The 16470-nt window shown below is 42.9% G+C and overlaps 1 long non-coding RNA gene across 1 annotated transcript in view; it reads left to right on the plus strand.

Annotated features, from left to right (window-relative positions):
• Positions 1–5353: 5353 nt before the first annotated feature.
• The window catches only part of LOC126470225 (uncharacterized), a 46088-nt gene continuing 34971 nt past the window's right edge, over positions 5354–16470 (plus strand). The window contains exon 1 of the long non-coding RNA XR_007586156.1: positions 5354–5598. This is a non-coding gene — a long non-coding RNA (uncharacterized LOC126470225). The remainder of the gene's footprint in view (positions 5599–16470) is intronic.

Raw genomic sequence — 16470 nt, forward strand, 5'->3', positions numbered from 1 at the left:
GGATACCCACATAAAAATGAGGAAAACCAGCATACAATTTTCCACTCATACTGGTTGCCCTAAATGTTTCGATGGTCAAATATTATCAATGCAGTTTTCATTCATTCCTCTGATGGCCTCATTATATAACTACATTCAGTCCAAAACTTTCGATCTTGATGGGGAAATATGCTCACACATTACTAAGTCAATAATTATTCAGTCACATTGATACTCATCCTTAAAATACAAAATAACACAAATACAAACACAGAAATTCAATAACAAGAGAAAAATATCATGTGAGCCTCAACTGCTCTTAAAAATCACACAATATAAATTATGTAAGTCACCAATAACATGTAGCAGTGACAACATGAAATACAGATAAAGCAAACATAACATTTTACAAAATGAAATATCGGGTTCAGCATTATACAGCTGTAAGTTCTCAAACAGATTTCGGTTCATTACGTACAAATATAAAATCCAAGTGCTGAAAACATTGTATAATTTTGTAATTTGATTAGTGTGCAAACATTTTATAATTTTCACAGAGGTGAAAAGTCTTTATCAAAGTTCGTATTAATGAAACCTGAAAAAAACAATAAAAATATGTTACCAATCCCTACTCAAAGTCCTCTAACTGGCACTGCAGAGACAACCTTTCGCACTTTCCTGAGTTCGCGCGAGAACATCTGTCACAGTTCACTGGGTCAGAATGAGTCTCACAAGTAGTATGGGGCGATGGATACTGTGGAGCAGAAACCATATTGACACTGTTCAGTACGTTCTTGGTAAACCACCGACTAGTTTCTTTGTATTGTTCAGGTAGGTAGATTGCATGAAACTCTGAAGGACCTAACATTGTCTTTGGGCAGTGTTCTCTCACATAGTAATTCCTACTAAACGTTTACCCAAAGATCGCTTGTAATAATAATCAGTCTTATGCATTAGATAAGCTAGTTTCATGGGCAGCAATACAAATAAATTGTCCAGTGACAGGCACCGTGTGAACACAGCATAACAGCAACAAAAATTCGGTCCATCACAAGAACATTAAACATAATTGTTTCATTGCAGATTCCCTCTTAATTGTCAACACCACGACAGTAAAACTTCCATGTCTTCTTGCAACGCAACTGCCGGAGTTTACGTTTGGGTCAACGCAACAGGTTATATAGATACAAAACTATTGTGGGCCCTACTCTATGTACTTCTCTACGAAAAAACAGTGCATGCTACCAGTCTGAAAAATAGTATCAGTCCTTTCTAGCCTTACTGTTAATATTTTAATACATTTCTCTTCTGCATGCGTCACTCATATCTACCAGCGTATTTGCTTATTACTGTCTACTCCTCCATGTGGAACATGACATAAAGACACAAAGACACACAGGAACACAGTGTCGTTAGCACAAAACCCAGTTCTACATCAGTTCACCAAAAATCTCCTTGTAATATCTTATTTCACGTAACGTACAACATACTTTACCCTCGATTTAACTTGATGTGTTTCTCATTACTTAATGTTTTCCACTCCTGGAGCATACTTTTGTTCTTCCGTGGGTTTACTGATTATTTAACAAACCTCCGATTGTCGTGCATAAAACTTTGACTACACAATTCATTTTTTCCTTAAGTGCTGTCCGCTGAGGTTCCCTCATCTCGCATATACTTTTCTGCCAACAAACATGGTTAGTCACTAACCCACATCACATTAGTTTGCCACTGTGATCATTTACCTTCACCTTCGATTCGTCATCATATAATCTCCCTAATTCGCTTCCTTAAATGAATCTTTAAATCACTTCATCATCATCATCATCATCATCATCATCATAGGCTCAGTCCACCTTCGCTACTGACATACTCTAATACTCTCTTCTGCATCGAACATATCACATGGTGTAAAATAACATCAACAGCATACATCAACAAAAATCATCATTATACTTATGCTCAACCTTGACTTTGGGTGTTCACCTCCAGTAGTTTACTCAACAATCCTATTACTTGTGTCGTCCACACTGTCTCCGTGAATTAAATCTACATCATATAGTGCTTCACGTCTCCCTCATGAGTAGGCTCCATTTAACTCTCTCCTGAATCGCCTTCGACCAATATTCCGGCAAGAATGTTCGTATGATCTCGTCACAGCACTTGTAATCTGCCGCAGCTAGTCTAACCTGCTCCATAGCTTCTTCAGGAAGATGTCTGCACATGAAGTTGATTTTTAATGAATGTGACCACGATATGAGTAACAGGTTCTGGAAATTATCCACCCAAATTCTTCGGGTCGTTTGTCGGGTCTGCGGAGAGTGAATACGTATGTACTGACAAAAAGTATCTGCAGTTCTCATGTTAGTCGAATGCACTGTAACCGGATGATCGTTGTCGGTAGGTCATAATAGTTTCTCCCTAATGGGGCATAGTCTGCCAGTAAAATCCTGTCTCCTCCTTTCTTCTTCGCTAGTATCGGATATTCTTTCTCTCGCGTTCCTATCTCCGCTCGCGTTACTTTCCTTCTCTCACTGCAGCTGAGACACTAACGCTTCGTTGTTGCGATTAATACCCACCTGCACTCCTTAAATGCAAACAATTTCTTAAGTTCCTGACTCTCTCTTAAATTGACGGGAACCGTATGATATGAAACAGTGTCACTGCGTACTGTAATAGGCTCCACGGTCGTAGATAAAACTTTGATCTTTAAGTTTACTTTCGACACCTCAAAGTTCCGAACTTTATTACTGCTTTCTGTAGCTGTAACGCGACTATCTGTTACTTTGTTCTCGTTTTCTTGAGCTTCACTATCGGCTTCCGTTTGCTGTGCTAATTCACTCCGTTGCGTGCTGATGACACCGGCATCAACGTTTCTCCTTAACTCTGTGACCGCTAATCTAATTTTTTGGCCATTCCCTTGTTCTCGTCTACTAGCACTCAAATCTATCGTCAATCTTCGTGAACATGTTCGTCAGTCTTGCGGTATTGTTCATCAACTTTCTTATACAGACAACGAAACGACTAATCAATTTTTTACCCCTCTCGTCATTCTTTCTATCCCTCTTATCATGCATTTCACTCCGCTCGTTATTATTTCTGTCTCTCTCTTCATTGCTTTTTTTTACATTCCTAACCTGTTCGTTAATCTTCTGGAATCGCTCTTCATCCTTTCTACTCATATTTTCATGCTTGATTGGGTCACCCCTATTAATTATCATTCAATAAGACGTTTCCATTTGCGCCAAGTTATCATTTCGTAAAAATCTGCATGACTTTAAGGGGAGCTTCTCTTCTCTGTAGGTCACGAGAGATCAGACTGTAGTATCGTAGGGGGATACTGAACAGCTCAACCAACGCCCACAGTAAGAGGAAGAAGTTGAGTGCTGAGGACAAGATGTACCAACTCCTAGGGGAAAAAAAAACACCGACTGAAAGGAAGAAAGCATCCGCAGAATTCGAAATAAATTACCTACAGGCGACTGCGAAGGTACGTGATGTAAATTATTTACACTGATCATTGGTATGGCTATTAGAACATCCCACCTCACCATTTGAGTGAAAAAAGAGGAAAACAGGAGTTTAATGATGGTTATACAACTCGAAAATGAGAAGTTTAAGAGTATGTCAGAACTGCCTGATATTATTTGAGACTTTTGATATTACAAGCATGATATATGTCCTTTTTCTATAAAATGAACGCGTTGTGTGATTTTTACTACTTTTTGTAACTTACTTAAAAAAAGCTGGACATCTTAGGAAATAGTCGATATTGCTTATATTAAATTAATTGTCTCATTTGCTGTAAACCTGTCGACAGAATAGGAATAAATAAGGGCTTTCATCACAGTGATTCAGTACTACGCAGAAACTGTTACCTTAATAATTGTAGGAGTATAAATATACAGGTGACTTCCAAACGTTCCACTGTCTTCATCTTAAAGGAGAAATACGGCAACATGTCGCAAGAGGGGTTTCAAATTCCATTCGAAAACATTTGCTCATAATAAGAAATAAGGAATCCATTAACGTTCCATGATGTGTAAAAGGGTTATAAGTTGTTGCACCAGTGCAAATGTGTCAAGGATAAAAATTTTGTTTTAAATAATTTTAGCCGAAAATTTGTGAAATTAGAATCACTGAGAGTTCTTCAGCTGCACTGATTGCTTCTTGAACCGGAAACTGACTTGCATTTAATCTAAAATAAAGTCCGACTTTTGTGTCGTCATTGAGAAGGTGAATGTTGATCAAAATGTTATAACAACCTTCACCGTCATGTACCGCAAAAATACTATTTATCGTCTTCTTCCTCCTGTTGAGTGGTTACAGTAACATCACCACGGCATCCAGTTCGTATAGTAAATTATGTAAGTAGTTCAGAGTAACATGCAGTTCGGCCCTGCTTCTCTTCATCCTGTTGGCGCGCTTTGGAAAACCGCGGCGGCTGCGGCGTCGCTGTGTACTTGAGCCTCAGTGGTAAGCAACAGCCGCACCTTGGAAAACACACCTTTAACCCTAGAACGTTAAAGGGGGCAAAATGCTACATTGTTACTAATCCATCGTAAATTTTACTACTCCATATTTTATTCAAAGGAAGCCATAGTTCATAATATGCACTAGTTTATTATAATTATAACGTCTCCAGCGGTACATCACATTCAAAATAAGTAAAATATTTTCTGTTTTACATCTTATACTGACAATACCAGAATGACGGGAACCACGATTTGGTGCCAAGTGTGATCATAAACTTTACGAGGGTTTAGTAATCTAGGGTTAAGTATCTCTGCGCTCAGCAATGAGTTTTACAACTGCTTATTTTTGAGCACGTGCCAGCACGGCAATAGTTGCTGCGGAGCCTTTAGATGTGATCGGTCGCGAACACTCGGTCGGAGGAAGTATTCGAAAGAAAGCCAAGTAGTGTACTGAATTTTACTGTCACGAGTCGGAAGATTACTGAATAGTAATTTGCAAGTTGGGAATGTCGTCCAAGACTGATTTATTCCTGAAAGATAAAATTTTGTCCGAATCCCGTGACATGATTTCGGTACACTTACATGGAAAATAGATAGAAAAGGAAAAAAAACCTAAATTGGAGTGACATGTGATGTGACACATTTGCAGTTTCCTGTATAAAAGGGGACTGCGCCACTCAGTCCTTAAGGTTGAATTCCTAACATTTCCTTTATCATACAGAACACTTATACATTAATATATCACACTAATTTACGCAGTGATTCCATGGAAAGGGGATTCACACACGCAACATAATCTGCGTAGCCATTGTTCAAAAAAAGCGATTAATTAGTGTAATCAAATGTAATGTATGACAATATATAGAACTAAAACTAAAACTAAACTCCCTCAGCCCACAGGTGTCACTTGATGCGGATATGGAGGGTACGTCGTCAGCACACAGCTCTCCCGGCCGTATGTCAGATTGCGAGACCGGAGCCGCTACATCTCATTCAAGTAGCTCCTCAGTTTGCCTCACGAGGGCTGAGTGCACCCCGCTGGCCAACACCGCTCGGCAGACTGGATGTTCACGTATCCAAGTACTAGCCCAGCCCGACAGCGCTTGACCTCGGTGATCCGACGGGAACAGGTGTCACCACTGCGGTAAGGCGGTTGGCATCACAATATGTAGTGTAGAAAACAATACTCTTACTTATTTACGAAGTACTTATACTAGTTATCTGGATGGCAAATAATGATAATTCAATCATGAGGAATGGCAGCACGAATGGATAAAACTTAAAAGTACTGTACAACACGTCTCAGATAAGTGAAGCAACGATATAAAGTATACAAAAACTAACCTTGGTTGAACAGCCGTGTCAGCAAGTCGCTGCGAAGGCAAAGAGAGCTTCATTTCCAATTTAGGCGAAGTCAAAGACTGATAGGCAAACAGAAGCTGAATGACGCGAAAACGGATGTGAGTGGAGAGATGCGAGAAGCGTTCAATGTATTCCAAAGTAAAATTTTATCAAGTGATCTCACTAAAATTTTCAATGTGTTTTGGTCTCATGTAAAGTCAGTAAGTGGATCAAAATCGTCTGTTAGATCGCTCTGTAATCGTAGCGGCACCGAAATAAAAGACGACAGAGAGAACGCCGAAAAACTGAACTCGGTCTTCAAACATTGTTTCATCGTGGAAGTCCGTAATACGGTTCCTCCTTTGAATCATCGTACGAATGCTAATATGACAGGCATTGAGATAAGCGACCACGGAATAGAAAATCAAGTAGAACTGCTCAACATCGGAATGTAAACTGTATTGGATGAGATACCTGTAAGGTTCAATAGAAATCATGCCAAAGTATTTTCTCCCCTTGTAGCAGTAGTTTATCGTATATCACTAGAGCAACGATGAGTACCTAGCAATTGGAAAAAAACACAGGTGATTCCCGTCTTCAGGAAAGGTCGTCAGACAGACGCACATAACTATAGGGTCATATAACTGGAGTCAGTCTGTGTTATAATTGTAGAACATGTTCTATGCTCACACATTGTAACGTTCTTGGAGAACGAAAATCTCCTCTATAACTGTCAACATGGATTCTGCCAACAGAATGTTTGCGAAACTCAGTTCGCTTTGTTTGTCCATGAGACCCGGAACGCCGTAGGAAAAGGCGCTCGGTTTGATGCCATGTTCCTTGATGTCCGGAAGGCATATGACATCTTTCGGCATTGTCGTTTATTGAACAAAATATGAGCTTACCGAGTCAGAGCAGATTTGCGATTGGATACAGGCTTTCCTAGCAGCTACGCTGTCCAACCACATTAATGTGACGACCTGCCGGAAGCCTGAATAACCAACTTCTGCCGTGTGCCCCGTTACAAGACGTGCAGGATGAGAGTCAATGAGGTTCTGGAAGGAACCGAAAGGCATGTGGAGCCACGCCGACTCCAGTACCGTGGCCAGCTGCGCTAGTTTTTTCAGTTAAGAACCCACGGCGAGATAGCCCAACCGAAATGTTCCCACAGATTTTCGATTGGGTTTACATACGGGAAGTCTGGTGGCCAGGGGAGTACAGTACACTGATCCTGTTGCTCTTCAAACCACACACGTATATTGCAAGCTGTATGACACGTTCCATTGTCCTGCTGGTATATGCCATCATGCCAAGAAAAAAATAAACTACATATAGGGGTGGACGTGGTCCACAAGGCTAGATGCATTCTACCTTCCAGGATGACGAGATCACCCATGGAATGCCCTCCGTCCTGGATTCTTCTTCTTGTTGCAGGGTGTTTGTTTTCAGACCTTTCATGCTTTACACGTCAACGTCCATTTGTCCTATGGAGCCACTCAGTGGACGTTCAGCTGTGATATTAAAGTGCAAATTCCACCTTTCGTTACCAACTAGCGGCAATCAGCATGGGTTCATGAACCACGCGTCTACTGCGTAAGGGCCGAGCGGTTCTAGGCGCTTCAGTCTGGAACCGTGCCACCGCTACGGTCGCAGGTTAGAATCCTGCCTCGGGCATGGATGTGTGTCATGTCCTTAGGTTAGTTAGGTTTAAGTAGTTCTACGTTCTAGGGACTGATGACCTCAGAAGTTAAGTCCCATAGTCCCCAGAGCCATTTGAACCATTTTTACTGCGTAGGCCCATATGCGGCAACGTCCACTGAATGGTCGTTGAGGAGACTCTGTTGGTAATCTCCTGGTTCACCCGTCCGGTCAGCTACTCGACAGTTGTGCGTCAGTTCGCCCGTATATATCTCCGCAGCTGTCGTTCACCTCTGTCATCTATGGCTCGTGGCGCACCACAATTGTCTTGGCGCTGGTTTTGCATAGTGCCATTTTGCCGTGTACGATATACTTTAACCACGGCGGCATGCAAACAGATTACAAACTTAGCCATTTTGGAAATGCTTCCACTTTTGGCCCAAAAGCTCATGATCATGCCCTTTTAGACGGTAGATAAATCGCTTGTTGCCGGATTACGACAGCGATTGCACTATTTTCCACGTCCCCCGGACACCCTTTATATACACTATGTGATCAAAAGTATCCGGACATCTGGCTGAAAATGACTTACAAGGTCGCAGCGCCCTCCATCGGTAATGCTGGAAATCAGTATGGTGTTGACCGACCATTAGCCTTGATGACAGCGTCCACTCTCACAGACATACTTTGAATCAGGTGCTGGAAGTTTCTTGGGGAATGGCAGCTTATCTTCACGGAGTGCTGCACTGAGGAGGGGTATCAATGTTGGTCGGAGAGGCCTGGCACGAAGTCGGCGTTCCAAAACATCCCAAAGGTATTCTATAGGATTCAGCTCAGGACTCTGTGCAGGCCAGCCCATTACAGGGACGTTATTGTCGTGTAACCACTCCGACAAAGGCCGCGCATTATGAACAGGTGCTCGATCGTGTTGAAAGATGCACTCGCCATCCCCGAATTGCTCTTTAACAGTGGGAAGCAAGAAGGTGCTTAAAACGACAATGTAGGCCTGTGCTGTGATAGTGCCACGCAAAACAACAAGGGATCCAAGCCCCCTCCATGAAAAACAGGACCACACGGTAACACCACCGCCTCCGAATTTTACTGTTCGCACCACACACGCTGGCAAATGACATTCACCGGGCATTCACCATACCCACTGTTGTGGATTGGCAAGAGAGCCAACCCACTATGAGAGGAAGCCGAAAGGCACGAGTTTTAGCTCACGTAGGCTGGCGTGAGGTCTGGAACAGGTCAAGGAAATGAGACTAGCAAAAAAGGACGTAGCTGTGGAATACTTAACTTTAATCCGTATATGGTGAACATCGCTCTTGACGGTACATGTTTTACAGCATCAATAGTAACTGGTAATGGCGCCTTGCTAGGTCGTAGCAAATGACGTAGCTGAAGGCTATGCTAACTATCGTCTCGGCAAATGAGAGCGTATTTTGTCAGTGAACCATTGCTAGCAAAGTCGGTTGAACAACTGGGGCGAGTACTAGGAAGTCTCTCTAGACCTGCCGTGTGGCGGCGCTCGGTCTGCAATCACTGATAGTGGCGACACGCGGGTCCGACGTATACTAACGGACCGCGGCCGATTTAAAGGCTACCACCTAGCAAGTGTGGTGTCTGGCGGTGACACCACACCCACACCCTGCCATCGGATCGCCACATTGTGTACCGTGATTCGTCACTCCACACAACATTTTTCCACTGTTCAACCGTCCAATGTTTACGCTCCTTACACCAAGCGAGGCGTCGTTTGGCATTTACCGGCGAGATGTGTGGCTTACGAGCAGTCACTCGACCATGAAATCCAAGTTTTCTCAGCTCCCACCTAACTGTCATAGTACTTGCAGTGGATTCTGATACAGTTTTGAATTCCTGTGTGATGGTCTGGATAGATGTCTGCGTATTACACATTACGACCTTCAACTGTCGGCGGTCTCTGTCAGTCAACAGACGAGTTCAGCCTGTATGCTTTTCTGCTATACGTGTCCCTTCACGTTTCCACTTCACATCGGAAACAGTGGACCTAGGGATGTTTAGGAGTTTGGAAATTTCGCTTTCAGACTTATGACACGAGTGACACCCAATCATCTGACCACGCTCGAAGACCCTGAGTTCCGCGGAGCGCCCCATTCTGCTCTCTGACGATGTCTACTGAGGTCGCTCATATGGAGTACCTGGCAGTAGGTGGCACCTAATATGAAAAAGTATGTTTTTTGGGGTATTCGGAAACTTTTGATCAGATAGTGTACCTTCCGCTGCTAGTGCTATCACCTGCGTCTGTCAGTGATTATTGTACTTTGGCGGTGAGCGTAGGCGGTGACCACATTACTGTGACTGGTTCGTTTAGAAGCAACATGTCATTCGCAACAAAATATTTCGGGAGGACCGCAAGGGAGCGTTAAAGGGCCATTACTTTTTGAAATATACACACGTCAAAAAATGTTTTGCAGCACCCTGGTTCCCAGAACTCCTGAAGATAGACGTTGACTGTGGATATTATATCACAGACACAGTTCCCTTGACTGTTGGGAGATGTCACTAAACCCGCCCAAAGATGTAAAGAACCATGTATGAGCAGCGCCTATTATACGGAGAGGGTCCGACAGTCGATCAGTTCTAGTCATTCCACCAGGAAGGTGGTACACGGCTCGTGATGTCTGTAGTTCAACCATGCCTTGACGGTCAATGCCGTGGATCGATCGCGTCCGCATTGTTACTTTGTGCCCCGAAGGTCTTTCAACAAGAGAAGTGTCCAGGCGTCTCGGAGTGAACCAAAGCTATGTTGTTCGGACATGGAGGAGATACAGAAAGACATGAACTGTCTATGACATGCCTCGCTCAGGCCGCCCAAGAGCTACTACTGCAGTGGATGACCACTACCTACGGATTATGGCTAGGAGTAACCCTGACAGCAGCGCCACCATGTTGAATAATGCTTTTCGTGCAGCCACAGAGCGTCGTGTTATCACTCAAAGTGTGCGCAATAGGCTGCATGATGCTCAAATTCACTCCCAACGTCCATGGCAACCATACCATACCATGCAGCGCGTTACAGATGGGTCCAACAACATGCCGAATGGTCCGCTCAGGACTGGCATCACGTTCTCTTCACCGGTGAGTGTCGCATATGCCTTCTATCAGACAATCATCTGAGACGTGTTTGGAGGCAACCCGGTCAGGCTGAACGCCTTAGACACACTGTTCAGTGAGTGTAGCAAGGTGGAGGTTCCTTGCTGTTTTGGGTGGCATTATATGGGGCCGACGTACGCCACTGGTGGTCATGGAAGGCGCAGTAACGGCTGTACGATACGTGAATGCCATCCTCCGATCGATAGTGCAACCATATCGGCAGCATATTGGCGAGGCATTCGTCTTCATGGATGATAGTTCACGCCCCCATCATGCACATCTTGTGAATGACTTCCTTCAGGATAACGACATCGCTGGACTAGAGTGGCCAGACGAAGTGAGCCACCAACCACTCTGAGGGACCTACACCGAATCGCTGTTGAGGAGTGGGACAATTTGGACCAACAGTGCCTTGATGAACTTGTGGATAGTATGCCACAAAGAATACAGCCATACATCAGTGCAAGAGGACGTGCTACGGCGTATTAGAGGTACCGGTGTGTACAGCAGTCTGTACCACCACCTCTGAAGGTCTCACTGTATGGTGGTACAACAGGCAATGTGTGGTTTTCAGGAGCTATAAAAAGGGGGGATGTTTATGTTGATTTCTATTCTAATTTTCTGTACAGGGTCCAGCACTCTCGGAACCAAGGTGATGCAAGTTTTTTTTTTATGTGTGTATATTAGTGATCTAGTCGAATACGTTGGAGGCTCCGTGTGTTTATTGTCTATAGGAAAGTTGCAACGCTAGAAAATTATAACAGAATACGGTAACACATGCAGAGGCTCGATGATTGGTGCAGGGGCTGAATGTTTATTCTGAACGTAAATAAATGTTGCGTTTATTCGATTACACTATTAGAGACAAATCAGCTGAAACAGTAACTGCCGCAAAACACCCACGGGTAATCATCCAGAGCTACATAAATGGGAATCGCCGTGTAAAACAAGTAGTAGGAAAAGCAGATGCCAGATGTAGACTCATTGGAAGAATCTGAAGGAAATGTAATTCATCCAGGAAAGGAGTGGCGTCCAAAACACTTGAAGAGCCTATTTTTGAATACTGTTCGTAGCTCTGGGAACCGTACGATTAATAGACGAGACAGAGAAGATCCTACGACGAGCGGCACTTTTCGTCACGAGATCGTTTACTTGGTAGGAGAGCGTCCCGGACATGTTCAAAAAACTCCTGTGGCAGAGGCTACAAAAGAGGCGTTATCCATCACGGAGAGGCTTACTATTGAAATAGAAAGAGCTTACGTTCCAAGAAGAGTCAGGCAACATATTGCTTGCCTTCCTCCCCCCCCCCCCCCCCCCCAAATACTCGTAAGTCTCTCGAAAGATCAGGACGAGACAGAGCTTTACCGACAATCATTTCCGCCACGAGCCATTTATGAATGGAACAGGAAACAGGCGAAAAGATAGTGCTACCGAAAGTACCCTTCGCCACACACCGTAAGGAGGCTTGCGGAGTAAAGATTTATAGGGTGGTTATAACTAAACTTTCACTACTTGGGCAGGTGTAAACGGAAAATAATTCACCGTGTGGGTATACAGCTTTATAGGAAATGTGTTCAAACAATTTGTATCATTAGTAGTGTTAGTGGCATGACTTGCCGTTAGGCGCCGGTACTGGTACGGTGACTTGGGGTTGAAACACAAGCATCGATGTGCATTAGAGTTCCAGTCAGCATGGGTCTGGAGGAAGTGATCAGGGCTTTACTCGTAAAGCTGTTTTATCAAAACAACAGCAATATAGTGCTGCTGTTCTTCACGAGTATCGATGCATTAAAGGAATGCAGAGAGATCCTCGAAGTACATGATTGGGAAGCTCGAATTAACTGGCGATTTGGAAATTGCGCCTGGGAGAGGCCGACGACCAAATACGCCACAAGTTTTTGAAGAAGTTACTATTGCCATGGCTAAAAATGCTGGAAGCAATGTACTATATACAAGCAATGCCCGAGCTGTCTCACAACAGCTGAACATTCCATAGTTCACGATTAGGAATGTGCTGTGAACAGATGTGAAATTGTATCTCTAATTCGGTTCCAGGCTGTCGTGCATGAAGATGGCCGTCACATTGAGCAACGTTTGTAATTTTATAATATCTTCGAGTAAACAACTAGCTATCAACCTTGCATTTCTACAACTCTCAGATGGAAAAATACGTATTATGATACACATGTAATAGCAAAATATTGAACAGCTATAAAAAGTTGCTGAAAATAATATTACCACCAACAACTACAGATAGCAATAATAGTTTACTCAACGTTGACATATGTCCATCTAAAAAGGTAGAACATGTGCTGATGAATGCAGTAAAGCCGAAATAAGCTTATATACCAGCATAAAATATCAAGCAGCATACTGTTTTACAGTTCTCTGTATTTCTAACTTGGAAAAGAAACATGGTACGCAAATAACGAATGTTTTTCTCCCATGTGGAAATTAAAATGTGGTTTTTCCTTTCAATGACTTATTCGTTATTTCTGTTCCATATGTCCTTACAGATGTTTCCAAAAACTTTCATTGTCCTACGATCACTCGTTTTTCATGGAACCCTCTTAAGTAGCGGAAGTTTAATTACAGCCACACTGTCCGTAAACGTAGTTAATATTTTTGCTAAAAATGAGGTGATAGTCTTGTTGGAGTCATCTCTTAATTACGATTTAAGTGCAGGAATCAGGTTTCTAGTAGCTTGTCCAGGAGTAGTTTTCGTGTTTTTGGTGACTATTTGAGACTTAAAATAACGCCACAGTCCGACATTAGTCATTTTAGCTCGTCCCTCACTGCAACTTGCTATGAATATGACGTTCAACTAAGCCTTCCTTTTCATGATTAATTTATACAAACAGTATTAGACATATTACTTGCCTAAGGTTGTATCCCATCAACCTAATCCTTCTTTTAGTCAAGTTTTTCGTCAGTTCGATTCCGTACCTCAGCATTGGTTATTCTATCTCCAGCAGCATTCTTCTGTAGCATCATATTTCACCACATTTCAAAAGCTTCTATCTCATATCCAAACAGTTTATCATTGACTTCTGTACAAGGCTATACCTCAGGCAAATACCTTCTCAAAAGCCTTCCTAACACTTAAATTTGCATTCAGTGTTAACACAATTTTCTAAAAATGTTTTTCTGGCCATTATGTTGACTTCTTACTTGTCTTAGCTACAAGAATGCGTTCATTATACTTTTCATAGTGGCTTAACTACAATTCTATTTGCCGGCCGGAGTGGAGCCGCGCGACCGCTACGATCGCACGTTCGAATCCTGCCTCGGGCGTGGATGTTTGTACTGTCTTTAGGTTAGTTAGGTTTAGGTAGTTCTAAGTTCTAGGGGACTGATGACCTCAGAAGTTAAGTCCCATAGTGCTCAAAGGCATTTGAACAATTCTATTTTCTTATTCATCAGTAGACCTACTCCTGCATTACACCTGTTACACAGATGTTCTGTTCTTCCTGCCAAAATACTTCACTAACTTCCAATATATCTAACCCCTACCTATCCAGTTTCCTTTCTCAAATTCCCTAAACTATCTACCTGCTTAAGGGATCTAATATTCCACTCTCCGACTCCCCGATTTTGTTTTCCCCGACGACAATATCCTCCATGAGTAGTTGCCGCCTAGAGATTCGAATGAGCGACTGTTTGACCTCTGGAATATTTTACGCAAAATGGTGCTGTCATCATTAAGCCATACAGTAGAGTGCATGCTCTCGGGAAAAATAATGGCTTACTTTCAGCCTTTCACACCACCAACATACTGTAGCAATGTCATGGTGCTTAGTGTTACACGGTCACATCACTCAGTCGTGCACACTGTTGCCACAGAAACTACTGAAAAGACTGCTGCCCTTCTTTAGAAACCACATGTCAGTCGGGCCTCTCTATACAGAGTGGTCAGAAACAGCCTGAAAACTTTGTAAGGTTGTTGCAGGGTAGGTTGTGCTGAGAAATAGATGACAAGAATAAAAGTGGATACGTTGCGCCTTTTCCGAGTTTATTTGCATTGAACTTAGCCAATGAGGCCGTTGCGCGCGAAAATTCAAACGACCTGCCGGAGACTGCCGCTCAGCGTGAACTTCGTTTGGTTTCCTACAACCAAACAAGTGAGCAGTACAAAAATTGGAAGTGGGGCGGTAGTAAGGTTCGAACCCGAGCCAGAGGCTGAGCAGTCTCGAGCGCAATCCTCTATTCTATGAGAATAACTGACACTAATTGTACCTGGCAGGTCACTTGAATCTGCGCACAACGACCTGACTCGTAACTTCAACGCGAATTACCTCGGAAACGGCGTAACGTATCGATTTTTTCCTTAACAATTCCTCCTCAGCACAACAGCTGAGACAAGCTGAAATGGTATGTCGGGAACTGAGAAGCGCTCTAAAGGGCGTACAGGAAAATCGCTGGGTGCGATTCCTAGTTCGCCTGAATGGAAGATCCGTTTCAAGGGGTATTTCACGTCATGATAGATGGTGCTCTGAAGCTATGAATACAGATGTGGCTTAATTATTATATCCCATATCCTCTTTTCCAGCAAATCTAGTGATATTTAAAAAATATTTGGTGTTGCTGAGCAACAGTCAAACAATGCTTTTTAAATGAACACACTGCCATTTGACTGTCTTGTCGTTTATTTATTACGACGTCTGCGGCCCGTTAACGTGTTAACAGTTCTATTAGCGTGCTGTACATAATTTTTCAATTGATTGAGTTTATGTCATTAACATATACTGCAGAATATCAAGCTCAAAATTGGCCATAAATTGAGAAAAATATTCGTTCCCCACTAAACGCCAGATATAAAATCATTGTCTTTTAAAAAGATCAGTAATAGTGGGAGCACGTCATATTTAACAAAAACAGTTTTACTTTGGTATATAAAAGATGAGCACATGTCCTTGAGTCGTAATGATAGTTGATTTCACTATCATTGTTCAGACCTACGGAATGTGATGGCTAAAAACTGTGAGACTGCCGCACAGCGTGCTCAGATGTTACAGCGTTGCCGTGAGAAGCGAAAAATACGGCTTCGAGTGCAGTTACGCTACAGAATTTTAACCTGCCAATAATTTAATCCTGCGCCACCGACCCGCTTTCTTACTACCCAACAAAAACAGGACGAGGCAGGGCGGCAGAGCACCTTCATGTGGGAGTCGCTGGGATGCTCTTCGGGAGAAACACAAACACTGAACAAGAGTGAGATTGAAGGACGTCTGCAACCCGTTAATGTGTTAGCAGTTCTATTAGCGTGCTGTACATAATTTTCCGTTTAGTGTGTAAGCGGTACAGCCTAGTCGTCAGAAGGTAAGTTACCACAGATGGCAGGAGTCCGAAGATTTCTATCTTCATGTTTATCACATAAAAGAATATAAAAAAAAATGAGAGGACACTAAAGGTCAAACTTGATACGATCTTAGAGATTCGCCTGAACATCGCATTCTTTGCTAGGCAAGGTCTCGTCCTCTGAATTGTCAATTGACATTGAACGTTTTACATCCATGTACAATATGCAACAACGAAACGTACTACTATAACAAATAAAATTACAAGTAAGGGACACAAAAAGCTTCGTTTGTCCCTGAATATGTTGCGACTGCACGATGAATCCATCTTACCTCAAATAATGGGCTATGGTACCAGTATTTGCATACACCAGTTGTAACTGGACAAACCTGGTGCTGCAGTGAGAAATCTAGAGCGAAACATTCTCCTGCGGTGCTGTGGAGACATCCCGATAGGGTAGCAGGGCTGAATCTGATGTCAGGACTTTTTCGTTTAACCATGAACGGGATACTGTGGATGACTCTAATAAATTTCATCCTCATACTGAATCATTGCTGGAGCTTTCTGTAGAGTCGTCTGTACCTCTGCTCATTCCCTAGCG

Source organism: Schistocerca serialis, chromosome 3 (assembly GCF_023864345.2).
Source record: "Schistocerca serialis cubense isolate TAMUIC-IGC-003099 chromosome 3, iqSchSeri2.2, whole genome shotgun sequence".
NCBI classification, from domain to species: domain Eukaryota; kingdom Metazoa; phylum Arthropoda; class Insecta; order Orthoptera; family Acrididae; genus Schistocerca; species Schistocerca serialis.